The 26,241-nt window shown below is 42.2% G+C and overlaps 1 protein-coding gene across 3 annotated transcripts in view; it reads right to left on the minus strand.

The window, feature by feature from the left end:
- Positions 1-26,241, minus strand: part of RBM47 (RNA binding motif protein 47) — a 79,863-nt gene that overhangs the window by 32,555 nt on the left and 21,067 nt on the right. The window contains exon 1 of one of the 3 annotated variants that reach the window (XM_027686568.1): positions 12,111-12,194. The exons of the other annotated variants lie outside the window; for them this stretch is intronic. The gene's annotated coding sequence lies outside the window, so the exon portion shown is untranslated. Of the gene's footprint in view, positions 1-12,110; positions 12,195-26,241 lie in introns of those variants that run through there. 3 annotated transcript variants of the gene reach the window in all.

Below are 26,241 nucleotides of genomic sequence, written 5' to 3' on the forward strand. Positions count from 1 at the left end.
CACAGATAGAAACTACTGTAAAATTTGGAATGGGAGGGAGTGCATTTTGGCACAGAAGACAAACAGCATTTGCTGCTGTAACTGAACAAACAGGCAATAAATAGACTCATTGTCTTTGCCCAAGTTAATTTCCCTGTTTGCACATCCTAACGCTTCCTGGTTTTGCTGAATGTGCGGTGTTCCGATCCTGGTTTCCTAAAAATTGTCCCACACCATACCCCTCTCTCCGGGCCTACAAACTTGTGCTATGTCTGCCAGTCTTCCATGTCCACATTCCCATTTGTGGACCTGTGGGCCAGCTGCAGCCAAGCCACTTGTGGGTGGAGAGAGGTCTCAGAGTTCTTGCAGCCTTGGGGAAGCCAAGGCGGAGAGAGATTACATTTGTATGCAGCTGAGGGAGAGGCAGCCAGAGCCTAGCTTTTCCTCCACCCTGAGAAGCAGTGGCCAGCAGGGCTCTACACCATGCAGATGAGGGCACACACGGCCTCCAGCAGTCACACAGCCTGCAGAACAGGGTGCAAAGAGGAGCACAGGAGAAATGCAAAGGTTGGGAGGATGGGAGTTGCTGGGGACATGGGCTAGAGCTGGAATTGCTCTGCGTTCCTGTGGCAATATTGTAGAAAAGGAGATTTAATAAGTTGTGTTATTCATAGATTGGCCAGCTATGATATTAAGTCCTCCAGTCCTTGTCTATCAAATTCACACTGAGATAAGTAGGAACTAAGCATGCTCAAGAGCCTTTGAAGACTATATGGGTGCCTAGATACGGGCCTGGGGAGGTCTGATTTTAAATACCCACGTCTTAAAACAACAACATAAAGAACAACTTTCGCCTTTCAGACCAAACTTTAATTACTATATTGGCCTAGTCACAGAAACCTTATCTAAAAAAGCAGAGTTGCTTTCTAACCCTGAGTAAAAATCAATTTTCTGAGACCATGCTGCACTTTCATTTCATTAAGCACATAACATTTTTTAACCTAGACCTAAAATGGTCGTTCTGGCTTTAAAAACACTAAATTTAGGCTTCCTTAAGTATACTACAGATACAAATGCAAAGTTACTGGAATACCACAGAAGAAATAATGAAAACATCTAAAAGTGTGGCCTAGAGCAGAGAGAGAAAAAAATGGATTTTTACACTTCTGAGACAGGAGGACAGGTATGGAAAATCCTGGATGCTGTTTTTACTATTCTCAGTTCATTCATAGAAGCATTGTCTCCAGAGAGAGCACCTTTCCTTCCTCACCACCTTCTTAAAATGAAGACAATGCACAGAAGGAATATCTTGAAGGAGAAACTTTTATCTTTTTCCATTTTTCAGTTGCTCTTTATAATAGTGCCTAATTTTAAGGCAATAGTAACACAAGAGACATACTCAGAAGGAGCTGACCTTCTAATGAAACAGAGAAGTGACACCTAGGACAGGTAGAAATCTGAAGAGTAGATGATGTCTTTTAATAAAGGAACAATCCCAGTAGTTGTCTGCCTGGTGGTTTGGAAACCCCTGACAGCTAATGTACTGCACGCTACTGTGCCTTTATTTCAGCAAAGGGAAAACCCACTTTATTTATTATCCCATTATAGGACTTTGTTTCTGATGTCCTCACACTCAAAAGAAGTAAAAACACCAAAACAATGTACTGTTTAATATCAAACAATACTCTTGTTTCTCATCAGAACAGGAAAGCCAACACTTCCTGAATTGCACAGCCAGAATGAATATAATTACACAGTTAGACTGGCCTTACCAAATAAAATAAGGAACAGCATGAAAGTAGGGAAAATTTATAATAGGAGCAAGGGGAACCCATGAGTACCTATAAGGATTTTCTCTAAGTGCTTGTCAAGCTAGGAGCACAATGTGTTATAAAACCTGGTGTCAGTTCTCAGCTCAGAAAGGGGAACCAGCAGTTGGAGAGGTGGCTTGGGGAAAAGGAACACGTTGCAGTTCACTGCAGAGTGGCACACAAGCTGCACCTGTTGTAGCTGGGGCACAGGTTGCTGCTGGGGTCTCACAACCCAGGTGGGTTCTCTGCCTTGCTTTGGAACAGTTCTTTTTCTTTGTTTGGCCTATAAATGACATACTGGACATGAAAGTTCTATTGAAGCTGTGAGTTCTTAAAAGAACACTTCTGGTTCTAATCATGTATGCTCTCCACCAGACCTGTGGGTTTTGTTTTTAAAAAAATCTCAACAAGCTGTAACATAAGCCCATAACCCCTACTTAGCTTTTGTTTATTTAGGAGGAACTGCAGATACTCCTAGAGGGAGGAGATTCCTGGTGGAGGAAGTGTTGGACCACTGCCTGTGCTGCACCTCCATCTGACTTGTGAGAGAGCAGGGGAAGGTACGTGTCCTGTCCATTCCCAGCCGATGAAACCCTCTGCCTGCTTTGATCCCTGGAGCAGCTCAGGGCAGTCCCATGGCCTCTGCACATCAGCACCATGTAATAGCTCAATTCTCCAGGTCATTCTCTGTCCTGGTCTACTGAGCATCCACACTGTATCAGTGCTCACTTTTGGGTCTTCTTTTAGAGAGAATCAACCTATTCTTCCTGAACAAAGTCCAATTATGGCCCCAGGGACAGATGAAATGGATTAGCTAGTGCCAGGTGTGGTTGCCTGGGCTGATGCAAAAAAGTGTTCCAAGAGGATTGCTGCACTCACCGGTGACCCTGTGTGACACACCTTCAGTTTGATGACACCCCTCTGCTACACTTCAAGAGCTGCCAGCAAACTAAAAGCAACTGAGAAATTATAACTATGCCTTAGGACTAGGAGGGTCATGACAGGTGCTAGAGAAGACACAGGGCACATGTTATGTGGATGAGCCAGCCCGCTCTGGAGGGGTTAGCAGAGCACCCACAGTTTCTGATGTAAATAATAAATTTATATCAACTTAAACTAATAAAATTTCTGCTACCTACTTTTTGTTTTCCCTTAAGCAACACAGCATAGTTAGTAAACATAAGTAAAAATTCTTGGTTACAAAAGTTACTCTAAACCAAAACAATGTCCAGGAGGCAAAATTAATTTTAAAATCTGAGGCACAAGCTGCAAATGTTTGGTGTCGTACCTCCAAATGACTTTCTGTGATCCTACTGAAATCTGCCAGGAAAAACATACCCTGGGCTCAGATGAGGTGAAACTTGTTTTCCTTCTGGTTTCTCAGAAGTGGAGTAGTTATATGAAATGTAGGCCTACAGCTAAAAGGTTATTTAATTTACAAATGTGAAGAAACTTGCATCTAGCATTGGAGTATTTTAAGGGAGGTGTAAACACTATTATACACATCTCCGTGCCTGCCCCCCTCTCATGGACAGTTGCAGTACAAGTGGTTAAAAAAACCCCTACACAAATGGAAATGGAATCTTCCCCTAGGAAGAGACAGGCAAGCAGAGAAGACAGAGGCACATCATGGCACAGCCTGCTGCTGAGAGCCTTACATCACCAAACAATAGGAATAAAATACTGTGCCATGACACCCAGTTTGCACAGAAAGGATCCCACTGCTAGTAGGTGAATGGAAAAATCATATTTCACAAGCAGATTTCAGCAAGGGGGTCATGCTTTGGAGATGAGAGGCTGAGCAGAAGAAACACGTTATTTCTAAAAGTCAAGTCAAATGCTTGGAGAAAAGCCTTTAAAACGGAGCCACCAGCACAGCTGTGTTTATGGGTCTATTCATCCAGTGAGTAGCTGGCTCACAGATTTTGAGTGCAAGTAATGATTTAACATCATGACCCAAGCAAGAAACTGGAACACTCCAGAAACGATTTTGGCAAGGGTGTACTTAATGAGTCAGAGTGTCCTGTTACTTGATGGCATGTTTTTGCATGGTGGGAGCTATTTTAATTGCTGTATAATAATCTGAGAAGCTGTGAAAGGCTGAATGTTTCCCCCTTCAGTATCTGCCCAGTCAACACCCAATGTATTTTTGCATTGTGTCCTCCTCAGCAAGGCAAAATTGCTGTCTCTCCATTGCACCTATGTGGTCATACACCTGGGTGTGGAGCCACCATGCACATGCCCACCAGACACCTGGGACTGTGAGCTGGTCTGCAGCTCTCCTGCCCTTTGCTCTGTATTTTCCTTGCTTTTAGGACTGGAGAAGGGATCTCGTCTTCCAGATATTTGTGTCTGTCTTTTTCATGTGAGCAGTCAGAGGAATAAATGAGAAATAAAGTGTGTTCATGAATCAGAAATAAATCCGGTTTGAAAGCTGACTTGAACAGATGATCCAGATCAGTACATTTGTTCTAGTGATGGTTTTCTTAAAAAACCTCACCTCCTAGTCTCTTTACTCGATCCCACATTAATTAAAAAAAAAACCCAAACAACAAAAAAAACTTGACCTTATCCATCTCTTACTGATAGAGCTGACAGAAGACTTATACACACTATAAATCAAGTATACGACTAAAAACTAATATTCTAAAATATTTTTATAAGCAAACAGGACAATCTATTGCATATAAGAATACCATCAATGTAATATGCTAATTTGAGGTCTCAAAAAGCTGCCCCCACAGTTAAAATATTTCACATTTATAAAGTTGCTTAATTAAAAAAGTAGTATGTTTTTTACTTTCTTAATCAGATGAAAGTTAGATCTAGAATGGTCAAAAGCCATAGTTGAGCTATGTGCAATGGGTTTTCTGTCAGGAATTGCTATCTTCTCTAATACCAAAACTCCACCTGCAGATATTGGAGTATTGAGTATTAACGCCCTTCCAGAGGCCAGGTGATCAGATGCATCTGAGGAAGAGCAGTGGGAGGTTGCACCTATTGATTTGCTTGAACATTTGTTTGTTAGATTCTTGTGGATGCCCCCCTTACACAAACTCACAGATTTTGCATACTAACAGTCTGAAGGACACAAACCAGTCATTTTCAGTTCTTGCTGTCTTGACACAGAAACTAATCTATAAGCTAGAATTTTAAAATTTTAAAATTACTCAGACTTCACTGACAGAAGCATAACACTAACTTTGAGTAATTTACGTAATTACAACTCTGGAAAAGATGAGTTTAAACAAAACAGCAAACTCCCTGGAACTAGATTGGACAAGCAGAAAAACAAAAGAGAAGACACAGATCCTATCTCCCATAGCTTGGCATGTTAGCAGAATTCTCTTCCCAAAATACTATCAAAATTTGTCTTCTTCAAAACAATTCTTTTTCCTACCTTTTTTTTTTAACATACCTCTCCAGTATATTCAAGAACAAAACCATCAAGCCTCAAAGTTCAGCACCATTATAAGATTAAGTGCCAGTTAATAACTTGCCAAGTAGAGCAATCATGGACTCTGGACACAAAGTCTATTGAGGTTGCTGGAAAGTCCTACATATCCAGGGCTAATGAAGATCTGCACCATGAAGTGCTGTTATGGGGTGCCAGCACAGAGTCCCTTTCCTTCATCAAGTAGGAGCTTAGAAGGATGCTCACCTCTGTAAGGAAAGAAGTGGAAGAATTCATGAAAGCATGAGTTTACCAGGTTTGCTAATGTCCAGCAGAAATTCTAAGATTTGACTAACAATGGTTGTTATATATGGTTTGGAGATAATTCCTTCTTGACTTGTTTTTAACCTAGTTATTTAGTTTTCCATAAAACAAAGCTCTAATTAGACTCCCAATGCAGCAAAGTATCTGGGCAAGTGAAAACAGTTTAAATCTCATCTACATTAACACATTTACACTATGTCTAAAATGACACTTGTGCTGTCTGGGGTGAACCCCACCTGCCTCCGACAAAATGTAGCCAGAGGTCTCAATAAACTCCCTACCACTGCAGTTAATGAAGAGAAGAATTTTCACTGTGTTTTCACGCTGCCCTAAAGACACTCCCAAGTAATTCAACCATTTCTTTATTGAAACTTCCTTGTTTAAATGCAAATGAAGAGCAGAGCTGAGCCTACAGTGTTGAACGAACATAAATTGAAATGCCTTAACTGGATTTTATTTCCATGTCTTTCCTCACTTCTTCTGCAGGGGAAATGTGTCATCATAAAGTTTAAAAGAAAGCTCTCTACATATCCTGCTTCTATTTACAGATGACTGCTCATCTTTCTATTTGCCATTTTAAAAACCAACTAAAAGGAAACACATTCTTCATCGAAACATAACCTCTACGTCTGTGCAGAAAGCAGTCACTTTGAAAAATGCTCAGTTGCAGACATGTACATTATTCCAGTTAGAGTCATAGCATTTGTATGCAACATCAGCATTAACTCACTATTTATATGAAAATATTCTACAGCAGAAAATAGATTACTACTTAGAGTGAAAAAACTTAGCATATAGTTTTCATATTCCTATTCATATTCAACATATTCAACAGCTGTGCTTGACTCTAGTTTTAATGGGGGCTATCTGTAATGATGGTGGTTGTACAGAATCACAGTGGTAGTTTTCATTCTGGCTGATCCGAAAGAAATTTTCTTCAGCCTCATTGTAGCAACTGCACAGCACAAAATGGACCAGGAGGGTCTTCACTGACTTTAGTCCAGGGTGAAACCCTACCAGGGCTTTGAGGAAGAGGACTGTAGCCTGCTGAGCCTGCCAAAATAGGTTTCCACTGGATGTACTGATCATTTCCCTTATCTCCAGATTGTGAAAAGGAGAAGACTGTTGCCTATTGTCAATGAGACAGGCTTGTTTAGGCCCCTTTTATTGCTCCTCAGCACTCTTGTCCTGGATTTCCACTCAGATGACCCTTCTCTACTATAGAGTATAATAAGCCTCTGAAAAGGCAGCTCCACTGAAGTCCAGGCACCTGGACAATCTTATGGCTCCCCCACTCCCTTCACCCACCACTCTACCTGTTTGTTTCTGTGACATTGCTCCCTTTAATGGAATGTTTTTACAAGGTTTTCCTGATACACCAGGTGCCCAGAGCTCCTTTCCTGCCTTTCAGCCTTCCCTCGACCAAGGGCAGCATGTCCTCTCCACAGAGACCTCTGGGATCAGCGATACTCATTTGGATAGATGGGCTTGATCATCTCACACTCCTTCCTATAATACTGGTTTTGCAGTCACTGTGATATGATAATGTCTGTATTTACAGCATTGCACAGTTTCAAACAGTGTACCCCTGGCTAAGAGTTTCCCACCTGACTGCTGAGACAGAGCTAAGCTTTATGTTTCTATACTGATTGACAAGAAGTTCTAAGTAAAATCATTGTGCTAATACCTCCAGTAACCTCCACTGTACCCAGTGTCCACCATCCGTACTGATGGTACCCACTACCAAGCCAAACAAGCTGTCCATGCAGTAATCCCAGACACCCTTCCTACATTTTCATGCAAGTGTGGTGCCTAAATGGGCTTGTAGAGGTCCAAAGGTGCATGCTATAACTTTTTCAGTACTACAGCCTGTTTTTCCCTGGAAATCCATTCAGAGCCATCCTTGACATTATGCCTATTTAATGGCCCAGGCAGGCATAGCCCTTTCAGACATAGCATTTACTCATAAGCATACCCTGATGAAGCCCCTTCAGTATGCAGTATGTAATGGCAATGTAGGTCTCAAGGATAAAGTTAGCATATATAAACATGATAACAGGTAGAGAAGGGTTTGCAGAATCAAGATTTTATCTATTAATCCCACCAATTAACACCAATGGACAAAGTAATACTGTTAAATTCATCCTGAAGATGCCTATCAATGAATCTTCTATTGTCAAGCCCTTAGCTTCAGCTTTATAAAGTTGTCTGCCCACAAAGAGCTAACTACAGGTGTGAAGAGCTTCATGATAGAGTGGCTGCCCTGAGTATTGCTTGGAGAAGCATTAACAAAAGTGCCATAAACCAGGTTAGAAAAAGTTGTTTCTGCGCATTACAGAATATTTACTTAGGAATGTTCCTTTTAAAGCATCTCCAATTTTTCAGGTGAAAGTATTCTGTTCAGTAAAGCTTAGCATGATGCCAGCTGGCAGTTTGTCTAAGGGCTGCTGCAGGGGCTGCTTCCTGTTGCAGTAACAGAGACTTCCCAGAGTGAAGATCCAAGAAAGATGTGCATTTTTTCTGGAGACCATTAAAAATTACATCGCTGCTATAGTGCCACTGCATTTGTCTGATAATATCTTTTCAGGAGATAGAAAAGACTGGAATAATGAATAATGATTGTTTTCTGCAGTTCTTCAGAAGGGGTGAGAAGTCAGTAGAGGATCACTCTTCCCTCAATATCAAAAAGTTTTGGTTTGAACAAAGTCTTTTTGTTTTTTAAATACTCATTAGATACAAGAGAGGTAATCTGTTGACCTCTCACACTTGTTTCTTTCCAAATACAAAGGTAAATGGCACTGTGGTATTTCTTTTTATTTTTCGCTCTTATAGCCTGGGAGATTCATGGAAGAAGAGCGGTAAATCCATGAGTCAGGATACTGTGGTATGACAAGTAAGCCGTTGTTTAGTCAGCCATTAAAAAGAAACATTTCTGCTAAAATTTTTTGCTATTATTTCTACTTTTACCTTCCAGAGTGTAAGTCAATACTGATACTATTGAATTGTTGTTTAATATCGGAAGTAAAAGGAAACATTGTGACCCAGCACTGGGTACGGGAAGGCAGAGCTGCCATTCATTTGGATAGCTATGTTTAATCATCAACTATATGTTGCACTCTGATCTGTGCAACATCTGACTTCTGAGCAGATAGAAGTTCTGAAAGTTATTACAGGAAACAACAAATTGCATAAAGAAATATTCTCATTAAAAGTACACATTGCAAAAAAGGAAAAACTAAATCAAGACCTAAGTGTTCTTTTCTCATTGGCACCATTGGAAAATGCATTTAGAAATCTAGCACAAATTAATTTTTAAAATTAAAATAATTAGTTACTTCATTTTGCAGAAATTATATTTCATCTTCAGCTGCAATTCATGGATTAACACTTTGTGTTATTTTAGCAAAAATGAAAAGCTGGGGTTTCAATGCATTGCTAGTACTCCTGCTCAGATGGAAATGTGCAAGGGTAAGTTTGCTTGTCTCTGATCACTGTCCTTTAAGGTTTGCATTTTACTTGATAATTTCATTCACTGAAACAGCTAATTGACACAAAAATATACTTCTGCAACTGTCTCTGAAAAGGTTAATAGTTTCCCTTAGAAAACTGTTACTCCTATAAAAGACAAAAATCTCCCAGCAAAATTCACACTTCTGCCTTAAGAAAATAAACTACTTAAATTCCAGTATTTTAAAATTGCTCCCAAAGTAACACAAAGGAGCTTTTCTGGTCATGTGGGTGGTGTACAAGTGCACATCTATAGAAAAGATTTTCAGTATTCAGAGAGAAAAGCAGGGAGCTTTCCTCATAGAAAGAATGAGACTTCTGCCAGAGACTGCAGAGCTGCTTGCTCTTCTGTCTCAAGCCCAAAACACCTGCAATGGCCTTATCCAGGTGCCACATGGCTGCTGTGTCAGGGGGAAAAAATAATGACTGTGAAGTTGTCCCTTGGGGTGTGTTCTTAAACAAAGAGGTCCAGCACAACAAACCCCAAGTTACCCACCTGATCCAGGTGATTTTTTGTCAATGTCTTTGTAATAGGGAATCAAGGAAAGCAATTGCAACATCTCACCAGTGGTGTGATACCTGCTACACAAACAAGTACAGTAAACAAATGTAAACCACTGGAATGAGCGCTCAGGTGCAGGAGGTCACTGAGCGCATGGCCCAGATGCTCCTCCTGGCACCCTCCCAGTGACAGCCCTGTCACCCCCCCCCCCCCCAGAGAGCAGGGACCGAGGCTACTCCTGATTCCAAAAGGGCCCTGCTCACCATGTGGGGCTCTGGCACACGTGGGTAAGCTGGGAAACCCTGACATTTTCTGGGAGGGAGACAGTGGAGTTTTGCCATGCCCCATTCTGTAATCCTGGTTGCATGGGGATGTTTGTTTGGTGGGGTTTCTTTTTTTGTCATCCGTTTTGGCATCTCTGTTGAGGGCATCACTCCCTTGTAAAGTATCTGAAGAGATTATTCCCAATTTAATATATCCCCTGAACATGATAATTTCTGGTTCAATTACAAATAGGAAATTTTAAAAAGTGTCACTGTGAAATCTTTGTGGGATCCAGGACATTTTATTTCATATAGGTCTAGCACTAATATCTGTGTCACAGGGACTGCCTTGAAGGGTGAAGAGAGACTTCTTTTTAATTAACAACTCTCTGTAACTAGCCCAGGCTAAGTATTAATCTCAGTCTTTCCACCTTGCATATCCAGAAAAAGATTTTTGCAGACCAGGCTGTCCTCATGATCCCTTGCACAGCCCTGTTCCTTTCAGTCTATGTACACAGGTTTAACCAACTGAAACTTGGTAAAAAGCTGTGCTGAGAATGAAGCACGGGGGATGAAAACAATTTCCTTTATTTTAGCTTGCAATAATATGTTATTATTTGCTGAAATAAATTAAATTGTTCATAATTTACAGATGGCTATGGCCCCCTTGACCCGAAACCTGCCTATCTGGTGGTGGGGGTTTTTTTGACTCCTTGATTCAGAGACAGAAAGGGATTGGTTTTGCTCTGAAAGAAGTCTTCTGTAGAGCAAACAGGACTCAAAGACTGAACAGATTTTGTCAACAGTCCTATACCTTACATTTAAGTCACATAACGTCTCTTACAGTCACCAGCTAGAACCCTATCTTTGTATGCAAACAGACAAGATAACATTGTCATCACTATCTTTTGTTTTACATATTTATTTTTTAAAAATCAGTCACTATGAACTCTGAGATAAGATTCTGCTGCTTTTTTTAGTCATTGCAGAAGAAACTTCTACATCAATCCAATTTACTGTCAAATACTGCAACCACTGTTCCTGGGAGGAGAGGACAAGAATCACACATCACTATGACACACATGAAAATAACAGGATTTAATCATAGTCATGCTTTATGTCTACACATTCACCAATAGACTGAAACTATGGTGCAGCCTTCACCAAATTTTTTCTTGAATCATATTTCAATCCTTTAAAGTAGAAACTTGTAGGAATCCAATTTCTTTGTTCTCTACACTTTTCCCCTGCACTTTGCTTTAGGAGTTTTAGTACTGCTAAGAGTTGGAGCCACACTTAGACTACTTTTAATAAAGTAAATGTGTTACCACACTTCACTACTACCTGACACCCCTGAGCAGTTACTGAGCATTAATATCACGTCATGTGCAAGCCCAGTTAGCCAACACATCAAGAAAATCTCTGTCACATCAGGGAGGACTGAAGCAAGCAGCAAGCACAGCTAGGGACAGACACCAATAAACTGAAAGCAACAGATTTTTTTTTAATCTACTTCTTGCATTTTGTTTTGCACACAAAACATACTGTGAATTGTGAATACTGACTACATGTCACTCACTTCACACTGAGCCCTCTTCAGAATTATTTGTCAGTTACCTGCGGTGTCAAAGGTAGTTTTTGAGGAGTCACTAACCATTTGTACTTATATAAAGACACATCCAGATCAGCAAAGCACACATGGAGGATGGTTCATGCATGAACGAGCCAGTTTCCACTGGGTGGTAGAAACTTTCAGTCACTGAGCAAAATTAAAACAATTATTGAATGTATTCATCTTCACCTCTCTGAATAGCATATACATTCTTGGAACTTAAATCCTGGTATTTTTCTGTGTCTACTGTCTTAAAACATGGAAAAAAATCTTGAAAAATGGAAAAAAGTCTTTAAAAATTGGTCACTTTGCCTATTTTTGCAAAGCTCGTTCAAAAATCAGCAAGTATTTTTCAGCATGAGTCACCACCCACAATCCTGTTGCAATAATTGGTTTACACATTTTCATTAGAATCTGACTCCTATTCCTACTCTTCAGTTAGAAGAAAAGCAGAAGCCAGCTGGTTTGAGTTAGTTATGCACTAATTTTGTTTGTTTGAAGATATAACAAAATCCAAACAACTAGCTAATCAAGTGTGGGTTAATCAACCCATGCTTTAGATGACACCATGCAGTCAGCTACTGCTCATGAAAGCAAACTGCAAAACAACAAGGCTAACTCCTGACTTCCAAGGACAGAAACTCTGGCAAACCTTATAATGCTGCGCGGTTGCCCTTCTGCCTTTCAAAGCTGGGAAAATGAAAGTGGAAAACAGTACCTGGGGAGAACCTGGAGTGTTCCCGTGGGTGCTGGTTGCTGCTGGGCTTCTGCTACCTGCCTGCCTCCCCGGGCAGCCCTGAGCTTCCACGGCCTCGTCTGCCTGCGCTGGTCAATGTTTTACCAGGCTGTGAACAACACGTCCCACCCTCCCTGCAAACACCTGTGGGGGAAGGCAGTGCCGGGACACGGGTGCAGAGCCAGTGCTGAAAAGATCACCCCTCTTCTGCTTGCCCTGTCCACCACAGGAAAAACAAAGCACACAAAAAAAGGGAAATCTACTAAGAAGGGGATCTAGGAAAGCATGCCATGAAGGGGAAAAAAAAAGTACATAAATGGTGCTATTAATAGATAATTTGTGGCAGGTAAATCACGATAGCCTTTCTCCATATTGTTCTAAGGTTACATGCAAGCCTAGGCATGCCTTGCTGAGAGCTGAGAGGGAATGCTTAATTTGTGGGAGTACAAAAATTTCCAAGTAAATCTTTGGCATAAGAGAGCAGTCATTCGAATGACAGCTGAAACTTCAAAATGACAACAAAAAGACTTGAAATAGCATGATGAAATAATGCAAAGGGAGCCTAAACATGAAGACGAGAAAGAAATGGCAATCTGTGATGTTTTTCTCTTGCTCCACTCCTTGGCCTCTCAGGAGTGTCTCAGAGTTAAAGCTCTACCTGTGCTAACCAGAGCTTTCCTACTCCCAGCAAGTTAACAATTACAAGCAGAGGGCAGACGAAATGGGCTGGCAGCCAAGCGCAACGTTGACAAGGTGCCTCTGCAGCTCCCCAAGGAGGAGGGTGGCTGCTGTCATGGCACAACCTCTCTCAAGGACTTTTGAGTGGTCTTGGGAATCCGGAGAGGTCCCAGCTGACTGGAAGCTGGAGAATGTTGTCCTGATTTTCAAGAAGGGCAAGAAGGAAGACCCTGGAAACTACAGGCCTGTCAGTCTCACTTCAGTGCCTGATAAAGTTATGGAGAAGATTGTTCTGGAAATTATTGAAAACCACCTGAAAGACAACACAGCCATTGGTCACAGTCCCCACAGCTTCATGAGAGGAAAGTCCTGCTTATCCAACCTGATTTCCTTCTGTGACGAGGTAACCCACCTAGTTGATCAAGGGAAGCCAGTTGATGTAATCTTTTTGGATTTCAGTAAAGCTTTTGATACCGTCTCTCACAGGATCCTTCTGGACAAACTGTCCAGCACACAGCTGGATAAACACATCACGTGGTGGGTGAGCAATTGGCTCACGGGTCGAGCACAGAGGGTAACAGTGAATGGAGTAACATCAGACTGGTGACCTGTCACCAGTGGTGACTCGTGGCTCTATCTTAGGCCCTGTGCTCTTCAACATCTTCATAAATTACTTGAATGCAGGACTGGAAGGGACACTGAGCGAGTTTGCAGATGACACAAAACTGGGAGGAGCTGTTGACTCTCTCGAAGGCAGGGAGGCCCTGCAGAGAGACCTCAACAAATGAGAGCACTGGGCAATCACCAACCAGAGGAAGTTCAACAAGGGAAAGTGCCGGATTCTGGAGCGGGGATGGGGCAAGCCTGGATGTACATACAGACTGGGGAATGAGATGCTGGAAAGCAGTGCTGCAGAAAGGGACCTGGGCGTCCTGGTTGATGGCAAGTTGAATATGAGTCCTGGCAGCCAGGAGGGCCAACCGTGTCCTGGGAGGCATCAGGCAAAGCATCACCAGCCAGTTGAGGGAGGGGATTGTCCCACTGTTTTGCACTGGAGCGGTCTCCCCTTGAATATTGTGCGCAGTTTTGTGCACCACAACATAGGAAAGATAATAAGGTACTAGAAAGAGTCAAAAGGAGGGCAATTAAGATGGTGAAGAGCCTTGAGGGGAAGCTGTATGAGGAGCAGCTGAGATCACTTGGTCTGTTCAGTCTGGAGGAGACTGAGAAGAGACCTCATTGCACTTCCTTGTAAGGGGAAGAGGAGGGGCAGGCACTGATCTCTTCTCCGGGGTGACCAGTGAACCCAAGGGAATGGCCTGAATGGGTGGTTTTGGTTGGATATTAGAATAAGGCTCTTTATCCAGAGGGTGGTTGAGTGCTGGGCCAAGTGTTGGACATGATGATCCTTGTAGGTCCCTTCCAACTCAGCATACTCTGTGATTCTATGTTAGCCTCTTGGTGCCTTGCTGATCCCCCAGTGGAAATAAGAACACCACAGAGCTGGTTTGAGTCTCAGCTATATGGCTATCACCTCGGAGACCCCAGGCAGAAAGAGGGGCTTTATCTGAAAGAGCTTATCTGGGCTCAAGATGCTTCCTAACCAGCTCAAGGGAGCAGGAACTTCTCATAGCAGTCTTGCTCCACCTGGTAAGGACAGCTGCTCCCAAAGAGGTGCACTAGGTGAGGAAGGAGGAGGTCCAGCCAAGCTGTTTCTCTTTTCTGCTTGGATAAGGAATTCATTCAAGATCTCTCAGATCTTCCCAGAAAAATCTGGGTGGAAGAGACAATGTTTCTGTGAAAAGGTCTGCTTTTGCCAACTTGGTGTTTCCTGGTTGCAGTAGCATTTCAGCAAAAGACTCTGGAGGAGAACTGCCCACACATTTTCATCAGATATAGTTTTTATCACTGCCGTGTTGCATGGTATGGTCCAGTCTTTGAAAACTGAGGCTGCAGTGGTGAGATTTGGAAGTGGAAGAGTGGCACACTGGTACTTGAGTTATGGAGCCAGCTCAAATCTAGTTTGCCTGGCAGCATAGACAAGGTCACTGCCTGTTATGGGAAGGTTGTTCAAATACTCACTTTTCCAGGGTGCTAATACTTCTACAAATCGTGTCAGCCTGGTACAGTCCTAAGAGAGTCAAATAGTGTGTAGTATTGACCCCCCAAGGCCAAAGGACTTCAAAGAAACTCAGTTATCAGTTGAAGCTGCCAGGTGTAGCTACCAGAGAAAAGTGATGGCTTTAGTACAATGCATCTATAGTTGTATCATGTCACCCTGGGCAAACAGAGCAGTGGAAAATTTGATGGGTCCTCCTACTAAATCTGCCCTTGTAGATAAGCTGATATAAAGCAACATAAACCAAACTTTTTTTCATTGTTGCACAAGCAATGAAAAAAATTCTTCCCTGTATAGCTACTACCTTGTGAAAACTCAGTCTGTCATTCACACATTTTCCTCTCTCAGAGATGAGGTTTTCACAGCTGAGGTCTCAAAGAGAGGTGGATGCTTCTCAGGTGGCTGAGTCTGCCCTTGTGTCACCTGGTCCAAAGTGTCTCACACTATGCTTTCGCAGATCACTCGGAGTGGGTTTCTGATTCATGCATTGCTGGCAAGAGGGTCTGTGACCCACAGAAACTTGGCATTTCCGCCTCTTCTCAGCATAAACCTTTGTCACAGAGCACAGGTTTCAAGGGCAACGTAACACTTGCATATTTACTTACTGCAAATGGAGGAGGTGCTGGGTGGTACGGCACATAGACTATAAAGTCAAACATTAATTTAATACAGACACCACATAACTGCGGACTGGCTTGGGAGTAAGTAAAAGGTATGGATGTTAAAAGTGAAAAAGCACCTAAAATTCAGAAAGCACTTTCAATGAAACACCGATTTACCTTCAAATTGTTAGCAACCTTAACAAAACAGAGAGCAAAAAACAAAACTGAAATGTGGGGGATCGTGTAACATAGGGGAAATTTCTGTGAATCTTAAATGGGGTTTAGTTTTGTTCCAGTTCTCTTTCAACAGATGCCTTTGTATTTCATCCTGCAGGGCAACACTTGCTTTGGAAAACAGTACAGGCAGATCCAGAGAGTGTACTGCGGAGGCTTTGAAAACTTTCCATTCCCAGTAAAGAACCTCCATCTGAGCACATGGGGCTATCAGGAATATGTTCAGACCCATCCCTAAGCAACGTGTTGAAACCACCTCCCCAGGAAATACCGGTACAGCGCTGATCACCTCCGACAGGAGGAACATCCCCTCCTTCTGGAGCAGAAGGACTAGCAACTACCTGCTGCTAAAAAAACAAATGGGAGGGGAAAAATAATCCTGTGAGCTGAGGGAGATCTTTATCATACAGGAAAACAGAAGAGATCTGAAGCATGAATTGAGAGGGCTCTTTCAACAGTGGCCTGAACATGGTACACATGAGGACACCTCTACAGCTGTGGGTTTGACTGGCTGGCTGGGCTCTTGGAAATCCTACCTGGCCATGCCAGCAGTGCAAGATCTACAGCTCTGCCATACCTACTCATCCCTTTGGTCCATAATTTAGTATCTTGTGCTGAGCTTTCACAGCAAAATACCCTATAGATATTCATCTACTGGGGAATGAGTCCTTAGCACTGGACAGACAAAGTACTCCTCCAGATTATAAAAGAGATAGTAAGGGAACTATTTATTAAATGCCACTGCTAGCTGATCACAGAGCTGTTTGGCTAGTGGTTTCACTGGATAAGAGTTTCAGTCATCACTATTCCCTTGGAGGGAACAGACCTTGCAAAATACACAAGATATGTGAGAAAACTTGCTCATGATTCAGAGGGAAACTCAGTGTTGATGGGAAGGAGTATTTACAAGCAGTTTCTGTAAAGTTGCTAACAAAGAATATGCAATGCTGATATAAAATCATATGTCAGGCTAGAAAACTCCCTAAAAAAAGACTTTATTCAAAGAACAAACCAACACATCCCACCTTTCTTGTTCACTCCCTTATTTGCAGCTTTTTTTCAAAATAGTATTATAAAACCTTATCATCCAAAGCTTTCAGGGAGAATGACCTGTTTTGTAAGACCAGACTACACTAGTGATTTAGCAACTTCACAGTGCAGACAAGTATTTCAAAATATTCCCTTCTTCACAGCTGTTCAGTCACTTTTACATATATTGCTGCATTGCATGATGCCACCCACAGTTGCTCTTAGGAAAGGATCTTGGAAACACAATGGTTTAAAATCACATATGTGCATTGCCCATGGGTTTGATTTTAATGCAACTGTCTCCCAGCTAAGCTGCTTCTGGGATTTCCCTGATGGGACAATTTTGTGTGTACAGGGAGAATCTCAGGCTCAGGCTTTGGTGGTGCTGATTTAGTAATGATCTTCACTGGGCAGTCAGGAGGGGTATGTGTGGTTTGAACGCTTTAGCAATGTCCCCATCATATCCCTGGTCCCTTGTGTCTGCTTGTGGAGACCAGTTGCAGAGGAGCAAATGGACAGGTTATCAGTGGTCTGGGGGTAGATGCCTCGTGGAGCACCCGTGGCATGTGGAGTGCCTGGCAGGCACACCTGCTCTGGCAGCCATCAGGATGGCATTGGGTGCAGGTAGCAGTGTCTGTAAGTGCATTGGTGTGTAGAGAGTGCAACAGAAAAATACCCTGGCAAAGCTGGAGAGCTTTTCAGCTGCAGTGGAAAATCATTGTTATTGCAGGGGGAAAACCAGTGTGTATTAAACTACATTTTTAGAAGAGCCCAACTCTCACTTTAGGTACCAAAATAAGCCTCCACAGAAAATGGAGATCCATAGATTACCTGGGCACACAGGTGCCACAGGAAGAGTTATGAAGAACAGAGCAATTTTATAAATAAGATCCTTTGCCAAGGGGGCTGGCAAGAAAGCTGGTACCTCTCAGCCTGTGCTCAAGCACTGCAAACACCAGCCCAGGGCATTGGGCTTCCCAAATTCCCATGTCCCACAGCATCCAGGCAGGGTCTATGGGGACTTTCTCACAGCAGGTGCCACTTACCATACAAATGTGCTGCCAGATGTGAAGGACAGATAGACTATACAGTGCAATAAAGTATTGCACATCCTTATAGGTTTCTGTGACTATTGCCTACAGAATGTGAAACTTTTAAAAATTAAACAACTCTAATATCAGCACAGTGTCTTTACTAATTTTTCCCTTTAAACGGCTACTTCTAGGAAGAAAATTTTTTTCCATCTACATTTCAGTTAAGACATATTGAATTACTTGGTTAAATACACTTATTATGCATATGAATTAAATAATTAGAAGCCACAACTTGATACATAACATTTTTTTTCTCTGTAGTTCCTTTAAGATAGGAATAAAAGTGTTTATGTTATACTGGGGAGTATTTTAATCAATATCTATGGACTGTCTGCCTATATCTATCTATTAATTTATTATCTATTATCTATCTTTATGTCAAGATACATTAGGTTTTAAAATGCTTTGTGAGAGCTGACTGGGCATGTGAAGCTCTAAAAAGTAAGAACTTCTAATAAAAGTGAATAAATGCGTTGCTAACAATACCTTAATTTTACTTTCTTGGGCATTAACATTGGAACTCAAAGCCTGTAGCCTGTAGCCATTCTAGCATCAAGAGGTCTTCTTAGCACTGTCCTTAGCGCCTTATGTTAAATATGAGCAAATATTTGCCATCAATTTCAATGCCTAACATTTGATAACATGAAACACCTTCACTAGACTCCACAAATGCAGCTAGTTGCTTTGAATGAACCCAGGAGACAAGTAACATTTCTATTTTAAAATAACACTTAAGAAGATAGTACATACAGATATTTTATAGCTGAATGGAAAAGCTGGGTCTGAATCAGCCTTTCCAGAACATACTGCCAAGTAGATGAATGAAATATTTTTTGTTCTTATTTGCTCTGTTCAAAACCTCAGAGGAGATTTTGATACAGATCTCTGTGAGACCAGTTCCTAAGGACTGTACTTACATATTTGGAAGCTATTATTTACTGCTTAATTATCTCCATGCAGCCCAAAATATCCCTAAGCTTCAGTACGCAGATGCCTTTAACAGCACATCCACCTCATCACCAAATTCAAGGCATAAGAAAAAACATTTGTAGAGGAGTGGGATGAAGGTCTGAAGGTCTGATCAACACAGTGGACCTCTTGCTTTGTGGTTTTCCTATCATCTGCCCATGACAGGTGTCTGGCTGTCTCTCATTCCTCTCTTTTGCGGGAACTCAACAGAGGGTTCCTGAAACAGAAACAGCTTGAAGGGAAAATGGTGCCTAGAAACAGCAGCATGGCTAAGACACAGCTGGAGGTAGATGGGTTACAACAGAAACATGAGTTAGACTGAGGACGCCTAGAATAGAGTCAGTGACTTGATAATTGTCTGAAAGGAAGTTAATAGAGAATCACAGAGATTAACAGACATGGTTCAGGAAGAACAGGAGTTGCAAACTGCTTACAGGACGAGTGATAGCTGCAAAGGAAGGCAGGGTAGAACTGGAAGGTGTCTTGCATGTAGAAGAGATAAGAGGAAATCCACAATTTCTGGAGGGAAATTAAAAAATAGGATGAGGCAAACCAGCTGCTGGGTTGAGGTAAATTGTTTTAGAGGGACAATTGATGAGACATAGTAATGCTTGTGAGAAGGGAGAAAATGAGGGTTGAATTGGAAAGAGGAACTAGTAAATACAGGATGTGTAGATGACAGCTCTGAAAAAATGCATGTGAGTCAGGTAAAAGAAGAACATAACCAAAAGGACATTTAGTCTCTGGGTGAAGGAAAATTGCCTGCTTTCAAGCCAGGCATCTGGCACCATTGTACTGGGTGCTGGAAGCCATACTGGCTCAAAGGCGGAAGAGATGGAGTCCATCTAGAGAGAGACAAAAGGAAAAGAGCCAAGAGGGGACAGTGCAATGGAGTCCACCCACAGAAAAAGGAGGTTAGGGACAAAATTACTCGTGTGGTGCAGCTGGTCCTGGGACAGCTGGAGGGATGCAAACCGTTCAAGAGGAACTGATGGGAAAACCAAAGTGATGAGAGCTCAAATTAGAAAATAAAGTACCTATGGGGGCCTGATCAGCTGGTGGTCATTTTTGTGACCAGGATAACTCATGAAGTGAAGCAAAACACTGAGGCTGAGAAGGCAGAAAGCTACCAGGGACATGGGACATCCAGTGACAGCCACTCTGCTGAGAAATGAGAAATCCTCAGAACAGTTGGAGAGAGTCTGAACTGCAAAATATGGGGAGGAAAACAATAGGAAGCAGCGTGTCTGCAGGTGGTTATCCAGAGGGAAGAAAGACAGGTAATGCTGAGAGCAGGCTAAAGGGGCTTGAGGACACAGCAGTCCTTTGTTGACAAACAGCAGTGCAGTGTCAGAGACAGATGCTGCTGCTGCTGAGGACGGGCTGCTGATGAGGCAGCAGGGAGAGCTGGGGAGGACTGGGCCAGCTGCTGCCAGGGTGAAAGGAGGAGCAGGAACTGGGGGGGTAACGGTTGAGGAAATAAAATTAAACCATGAATCTTTTTACTGTTTATGATAAAAATAGCCCCAAGCAGATTTCCATACTTATTAAAAATCTTCACATAAAAGGACCCTAGGAGAACTAGCAATACCCTCTCTACAATAGCTACATCACATGTTCAAATAAAATATGTTGCTAAACTTGTTTCTTTCCTACGTAAGGACTAAAACCAGATATCATTTACTCCTTGCACACACAACCAGTAACAGTTTATGCTTGTAGAGTTTCTGTCTATTGTGTTAAAACTGGAGAACTGAGTAACACAATGTTCTGTACCAGAAAACTGCAGCATTTAGCCAGTCTATCAGTTTCCCAGAGCAGTTTTATGGTATTTCTATTTTTTAAGTCTTCCGTTAACACTGAAAGTGGATCTGTTTTTCCATGTGAAGGAATGATTTAAGAGATAATCTGTAATGCATACTCCGGCAAGCACATTGATGCATTTTCTGAGCTCAGTGGCAAATTGATCTTCAATCTGGCTGTCCTGAGGCTCGCAGCATGGCTAGTGGGAAAATCTTGATTCAAACTCTGAAGTTACAAAATCCGTCTTCCTCCTGTTTAGATTTTAGAATTCAAAAACCTTTCACCAGATTATGCAAAATTCACATTGTAACATTTCGGTTTAGGTAGACACTGTATTTTGAGAACTGACGTACAGAACCCTGCTCTACTCACTACTATGAAATCAGGAGCTGTTTGATACATGTATTTCAGTGAAAAAACTGCTATCTACTTATAAACACAGGCATGGATATTTGTGGTTGAGTGGGTCTCAGTCTGGCTTAGCTGCAGGTTACAATTCAGCTTTGAGGCTTGGACTTGATTTACATTAAAACTGGAATTACACAGTGTGCTCTCACTAATCTTTGCACAAGATGAAGGGACTTTCAGGACCAGTTTGTTCTTGCAAGACTTCTGCTTAGAACAAAACTTCCCAGAGGACAACAGTTTGCATTTGAGTTGAGCTTCATCTGTAATTGAGCCAGATCTTAGAATCACAGAATCATAGAGCAGTTTGGTTTGGAAGGGATCTTTGAAGGACACCAAGTCCAGTCCCCTTCAATGGGCAGGTACATCTCCAACTAGATCAGGCTGCTCAGACCTGTGTCCAACCCAAACTTGAACACTTCCAGGGATGAGGCATATACCTCTCTGGGCAACTTGTTCCAGCATTTTACCACCTTCATCATAAAAAATTTCTTCCTTATATCTAGTCCGAACTTACCCTCTTTTAGTTTAAAACCATTATCCCTTGTCCTATTGCAACAGGCCCTCCTAAAAACCTGTCCCAATCTCTCTTTTAAGTCCCCTTTAGGTACAGGAAGGTGTTATAAGATCTCCCTGGACCCTTCTGTTCTCCTGGTTGAACAACCCCAACTCTCAGCATTTCCTCACAGGGGAGGTATTCCAGTGCTGTGATCATCTTCATGGCCCTCCACTGGACTCACTCCAGCAGGTTGATGTCCTTCCTGTGCTGAGACCTCCAGAGCTGGATGCAGTACTCCAGGTAGAGTCTCATGAGAGCAGAGTAGAGGGGGAGAATCATTTCCCTCGACCTGTTGGCCACATTTCTTTTGAGGCACCCCAGGATATGGTTGGCTTTCTGGTCTTTGACAGGACATTGCCAGGTCATGTCCAGCCTTTCATCCACCAGCACCCTTAAGTCCTTCTCTACAGGACCACTCTTAATCCCTTCATCCCCCAGCCTGTATTAATACTGGGAGTTTCCCTGACCCAGGTGCAGCACCTTGCACGTGGCCTTGTTGGGCCTCATGAGGTCCCCATAGACCCACTTCTTGAGCCTGATCCTTCCGGGTGGCATCCTGTCCCTCAGGCATGTGAACTGCACAGCTCAGCTTCATGCCATCTGCAAATTTGCTGAGGGTGCACTCCTTGGCTTTGTAGTTTCAAAATGGTCACCTAACCAGTGAGGAAGGAGAACTCGGATATAATTAAAGTCAGAAATTAAAAAAATAATACTTAGTTTCACTATGGTTACTGTGACCATTTTGAGTGATACAGTCCATTTACCTGATCTCACACATAGTCATCTACTTGTTAAAAATGTAGGGATGGGAAACTGGGAGTCTTAGCCACTTTTAAAGAATTTCTTCTTACTAAAGTACAACACTGTCTCCAAGAGTACCAGCAGCAAGTACCATTCATCCTCAGAAAAGTCAGAATGCTCTCATCTATTTAATATTTAAAATCAAAACCAGATCTAGATAATGAAAAGTGTTTCCATACCCTCATTCATTGCTCAGGCTGGCAGCAGGGGCATGAGACTGCATAAAAGCAAAGAATTGCAAAGGACAAGAACAGGTCCAACACAATAGAGAGCAACGTCTCTGTTGTGTCTGGTTTGGGGCCAGCCAAGGCTGCATCTGAAGGTTTCTTATTTGCCACTTATATTTGCTTCATTAAAAGCAATAAATTATCTCCTGCAAGACGCTGGGTCTGTTGGAGCCACTTGCTGTTGCAGTGTCTTTTGCAGAGGTACAGCACATAGCTGGCACGAGCCTGCCCTCCCAGCTGGCACTGCCTCTGACCAGCCTCACTGCTCTCTGCAAGCTCATGTCTAGGCTGGGGCACTGGTTCAAGAGCTGGACTTGAGAGCCTGCCACCAGGCAGATCTCTTGTGACTGTCTCCCACCCCAGTGTTTGCTTCCAGCATGGCCGGGAGAAGGTTGGGAGAGCAGGCAGTAGCTGGGGAGTGCCTGCCAGCCCAGCTGGGCTGAGCTGTAACCCCAACACATTCAGGGAAAGGTAAGGTGTTTCTTCACGACAGGCCTCTCTCAGGAATGAAGGCAGTGGCATGTTGGAACACCATCACTCCTAGATAAAAACAAGTGAGGGCAACTCAGCCAATCTAAATAAACAGAAGCACAGACAGAGGAAAAATTGCACCTTTTGGATTTGCTAATATTCTTCATGTGCACATTTGATACTTAGATGCTATTATAATGGATGCTACTGCTCAGTTACTGATTGAATCCCAGTTACTGAGCTCATTTCTAGTTCTTGGTTGATGCTACTTCATTGGTAGGTTGAACAGAATTTCATTGGCTTACAGTTAAGTAAATCATCAGTTTACAGTACTAAGCTCACTAAAAACATGCACCAGGCAGAACGTTGATGAATATAAACCTATGGGATCACACTGTAAATGAGCCTAAAATTCCAGACTGTGAATCAGTCTGTGGACTGGGTGGCAGAGCCTGTAGTGATCTTTTGCAAAAAATGGCACATGATCTAAGACTTGTTGAAACTTCATTTTCATCAGCATGTTAGTCAATGTTTTGGGTGTTAGCATCTTGCTGATTGCACTCTTCATTAAGGAAAAGAAAATAAAATGGTAGCTCATAGTTCCTTTGGTGTGCAGATCTGCAACCTGTGATGCTGTATTTCTGAGGGGGAGAAGCAAAGGAGAGATGGATATAAAACCCCAGAGTTGTACTGAGGAATTGCCACTGTTTACACAGAGCTCACTCCATCCCTTCACTACTCATGATGGTGTTGGTTGTCAGGAGCTCTGAAAGCTTCTGGACTTCTGCAGCCACCAGAGCTGTTGGTGGGTATTCTAAGGGAATTTATTTCTAGTGAGCAAACAGTCTAATGTGTCTCATTGAGACATCCCTTGAGTGCTGTATGGGATAAGCCAACACAGGGAATCCATGTCTGTTTAGTCCTAGAGGCTCTGTTCCTTCTATACGATAACTGGAAATGGAGGCAAGGGTGTTGTATTGCCTTAATTCTGCTAAAATCCCTCCCTTGCCATCTGTAGGCCCAAATGAAGTAGTATATGCAAGGAAGGAAAGAAGATAAATGATGTTCCAGAGAGGATGAGAGGAATTCTCACAGCCTCATCAAAAGCACATATCCCTGAGATATAGAAACTAAATTTTCTACTGATTTCATTCCAATTGAGTGAAGAAGGAGACAGTGGGACTATGGCAGTCACTCAAAAAGAGGATTCAACCCTTTCATAGTATTGGTGACATTGTTTTAGAAACCTGTGACTCCGAGATCTTTTTTGCCTTGTGAATAAGATGCTGAAGGAATGTTCAAGTTAAATACCTGCATTTCTAACATAAAAAACCCGATATCATGCTCAGTCATGTAAATTAACATATCAGTCAGAATCCACTGAGTTCTCTGGGATATCAGATTATGATTTGAGAAAAATTCTTTTAGCCTAATGAGTCTGGATTCTTTAGTAGAATTATGCTAAATTTGCTTTAACAGAGTCAAGGTAGCTGTACTATTTCAGATACATTCTTATACTGTGCTTCTTATCCGAGGGCTTCACAGCAGAGCTTCAAGCAATGGGACTAATATCAGGAATAAGTTGCTTTATCCCCTCTGAGACAAACCCCAAAAATGCTATAGCAGTTAATGTAACTTAAACAATGCGGATACCACTTATAAAACTTCTTATAAAAGCCTGTATTCCAGAGAGTACAGGTATGTCCAGATCTAAAAAAAGTCTGCATGAAAACATGCCTTAACTGCCTGCAGCCACAGCAGGAAAACTCACAGCTTATGATGACATGTATCTGTGCTCACATTTGACACAATGCTTATGATTTTGTGTGTGTATGTGTGCACAAAAACCGCAGTATCACTTTTTAAAAAAATGTTTGTAAATAAAAATTATTATATTTTTTAAATCTTAGAATGCTTATTTAAATATTTTTTTCTAAATTACTAAGCAATAGGAATATAAGAGTGATTTTTTTCTTATTTCATAACACATATTGCTTGTACTATGCCACACTGGCACTCAGATGATAAACCAGCAAAACACAGCGCGCCAGAAACAGCTTGTCAGAGTTTCCCCTTCTCACAGCTTCAGACTTTAAGGCAATGAAATTGCACTGATGCTTTAACAAAGTATTTATCATTGCTGCAGTATAAAAGAGAGGGATAAATAATGCTTGTTTTTTCTGGTGGTCTGAAGATAAGCAAGTTAATTTAAACTACTGAGTACAATGTTCTGTGCTCTATGTTCTCAAGCACAAGGGCACTACAAGTTTTGCTGTATTGCTGTGATGTGTGTTTTACTAATTTAAGGGACAGGGGAAGAACTCAGGGCCATTTGTTAACCCACAAACTTTTCAAAAATTATTTTAGTTTCATATAGGAAAGCACAGAGCTCAGTTCTGAGTCTTCCTGTGCACAAAAAGAAGGACAAAATGGGGCAGAGGACAGAGAGCAGAAGGTGCTCTTGGCTAGATCAGTCTTGTCAGGCTAGTTTAACAGGGTTAAAAAACCTTCCTAGTGTAAATAACTGGAAGCACTACTGCACATGTGGGCAGCACGGCTTTGCAAAGCATAGCCTGCATCTTACTGGACCCCAAGGCAAAATACACCACCATGCAATGCTGCTCTTGCCACTGAGCCCTACTCCTACTATCTTCCTACGCATCTAGTACCTATAGCCATGGTGTAGGCTGAGGGAATAACCTGCTTCCCCACAGGTACTGTGGTACCACTGCTCCTTGCAGTGCTGTCCCCTCCAGCTCAGGTATAGATGGAAGTAAAAACACCTTGAATTCATCTACACATCAGAAAACTGGTACACAATTGACTCACCATCCAAATAAAAATACAGGAACAATGTTATTATTTCAGATTTTTGGGGCTCATGTAGCCAAGTAACCTGTCTGCAGCAGTGACCACAATCTGATCCCTGCAGAATAGCAAAAAGAGCATGAACAGAAGCGATCTTGCCTGCAAGTCTTCTTCCAGCCTCCAACCATTTTCAGCTTAGGGGACTTCTTGAGCCTGATCTAGTTTACCCAGCGGTGGACCTCTCTTCCAAGTACTTGCCCAATCTTCCCTTGAGTGTCTGAAAAAAATTGCTGCACCTGTCACATGCTTTGGGA

This window comes from Neopelma chrysocephalum, unplaced genomic scaffold, assembly GCF_003984885.1.
Source record: "Neopelma chrysocephalum unplaced genomic scaffold, ASM398488v2 Primary Assembly neopelma1_71, whole genome shotgun sequence".
NCBI classification, from domain to species: Eukaryota; Metazoa; Chordata; class Aves; order Passeriformes; family Pipridae; genus Neopelma; species Neopelma chrysocephalum.